The sequence below is a fragment of the Anarhichas minor genome, unplaced genomic scaffold, assembly GCF_050575085.1.
Source record: "Anarhichas minor isolate MPS153535 unplaced genomic scaffold, ASM5057508v1 ptg000003l, whole genome shotgun sequence".
NCBI lineage: Eukaryota > Metazoa > Chordata > Actinopteri > Perciformes > Anarhichadidae > Anarhichas > Anarhichas minor.
The window spans coordinates 2,580,684-2,583,202 of NW_027466449.1; the positions used below are offsets into that span (position 1 = coordinate 2,580,684).

The window sequence follows — 2,519 nt, forward strand, 5'->3', positions numbered from 1 at the left end:
ATGCATTGTGGGCTGGCCCATTTGAATCAACTGCACAGAGGCCCTAAACAGTATCCTAATGTTTTAAATTACAGTACACTACAGTATTTTTTGGAAATCTGCAGTTTTTCCAGAGGAGGACTGACTTCAAGAGGACATGTGCTACACATCAACAAGACGTCCTGCTTCATCTGCATCAATCCAGTTGTGTCTCTACAAATTAGACGGTAATTAAAAACAATATTATTTTCCTCTCAGTATGTTATTCATACAGGTAACGTAGCATTACCGAAAATAAGGTTTGAAATCAAACTGATGCTCTGCAAGCTGTCTAGCTAGCCAGTCTATGATTCTAAAATGTCACTTATCAATGATGTTGAGATTTGAATAGCTCAAACATTTATATTCACATGCATTTTAGAGTCTCCGTTTTTAATCAAATGCTAACTGTTTATCATCTTAATTTCTTAAGACTGGAAGCAGTTGTTGCTAGCTAGCTAGCTAGCTAGCTGATAGCCTTTGCTCCTTGGTAATAGCTTCAAATGCCACAAAGAAAATAAGGTTTGAAATTAAACTGATGCTCTACAAGCTGTCTAGCTAGCCAGTATATGATTATAAAATGTCACCTATCAATGAGGTTGAGATTTGAATAGCTCAAACATTTGTATTCACATGCATTTTAGAGTCACCGTTTAATCAAATGCTAACCGTTTAATTTCTTAAGACTGGTAGCAGTTGTTGCTAGCTAGCTAGCTGATAGTCTTTTGTCCCTTGTTAATAGCTTCAAATGCCACAAAGAAACTTGAAGGTGGGAATGGTTAGGGGATCATTTAAAGTAGAAAGGTGGTTTATTTTCCTCCTTAAAAACCATATGGTATTCATAATATGGGTGTCTTTGTCTGTTCCCTACAGGTGTCTGCCACCACAGCTGATGTTGAGACAACCCTCACTCTACCTGCAAGTCCTCGCCTGATACTGCCTGGTATGCATGTCATTGGTAGACATATTACACATTAGATTGGCCATTGTTTTTTGAATTTACAGATGTTTACTCAAGGTGAGAGGCATTCTGATGTTGCTATTACTTGAAGTTTCAGGTGAAACAGGGCAAGTCACTACTGGACGCTGGATGATCACCCTTGAGGGCCGTGTTATAGCTGAGAGCATCACACCAACTTTCTTGACGGGACTTGCTGCTGTGTTTGTGATTTACTATACATTCAACCTTCAATACCAAGAAGAGGCGGCCTGTACTCTAGAATTCATTCAGAGGTAAGACTCATTTAATTTCCTTGTTGTCATTATAGTATTTTTTTGGACAATTACTATTCTTGAAACCTTAATAGCCACAAATCATTACTTTGCACAGTTAAAAGGATAGTTTGGATTCTTTAGCAGAAGATGGTATTAGTTACTTACCGGTATTTACACAGACATTAACTCAGCAGAAGATTGGTCAGGTAACAAAAACATTTCAAGCCACAACACACACAAAAAAAACATGAAGCATTCATACATATATTAAGATAATTCTGCTGCTTGATGCTCCTGTCCGATCTCTCTGTATCTTAAAAATATTTTCTTTGTTGAATTACGTCAGATTATTACTATGCAGTGGAGCCAATTCTCATATCACGCTGCCTATGAACTTTATTAGAGGCGTAATATGTGAACTGGCTCCAGTGCGAAGTAATACTGCCAGTCACTGGCAATTTTCAACAAATAATATAGTTCCAAGATATAGAAAGGTCTGATACGAAAATCCAGCACCGGAATTACACAAAATACCTCATGACATCAGAACTGGTTAGTAACTCATACCACCTTACGTTAGAAAATTGAAACTACCCCTTTAAGGCTACAAAGTGTTCCTAATAGTTTTTCATTCCGTCTCTGATTTTACACTATTGTGATTTTAGGCGCTTCATTGGTATTAATCCAGAGAGAGGAACAAAGGCCATTCGGGGCAAGGTTGTCTCCAAGAAGACGGGTGTGATCGTCCAGAAGAAGTCTACCACCGTCAATACACACGTCTCCTCACTACTGAAGAACCTCCTGGACTTTGAATGGGACTTCATATAGGTCAGTGAACTCTCTCTCGTCTCTCACTCTCTCACTCCATATGTTGTTTTGACATACTGACACTTTGGTATTATCAGCTACATAAGCGTTGATTGGACGTTGTTATTGTACATTCCTGACTCTAGAGTTATTTTGATTAATTATTTTGTTTGTTGTTGTTTTACAGTGGCAACACTGGAATGTATCTATGGAGACGAACAACCACCAGCAAGGTGATGGCCATTTCTACCTGACGCAGAAGATTCCTCTATAAATAAGGACTGTCCACAACCACCCAGACTTTTCTTCATGCACCTACCTCACAGGACTCTTAAGAGGTAAAGCACAAGCCTACCTTCACTTTATTTTTTTCAAGATGTTGATATTGATGTATATTTTCTAAATGGTCTTAATGCTAATTTTCAAAATGTCCTTACTGATTATCTTTTAAAATGTTGTTCATAGTATAGTTAGTATAG

At 37.9% G+C, this 2,519-nt stretch overlaps 1 long non-coding RNA gene across 1 annotated transcript; it reads left to right on the plus strand.

Moving 5' to 3' along the window:
• The first annotated feature begins 1,164 nt into the window (after positions 1–1,164).
• Positions 1,165–2,290, plus strand: LOC142948574 (uncharacterized). The gene is made up of 3 exons (XR_012953529.1): positions 1,165–1,251; positions 1,899–2,061; positions 2,228–2,290. It is a non-coding gene; the product is annotated as an uncharacterized LOC142948574 (long non-coding RNA).
• Positions 2,291–2,519: the final 229 nt, after the last annotated feature.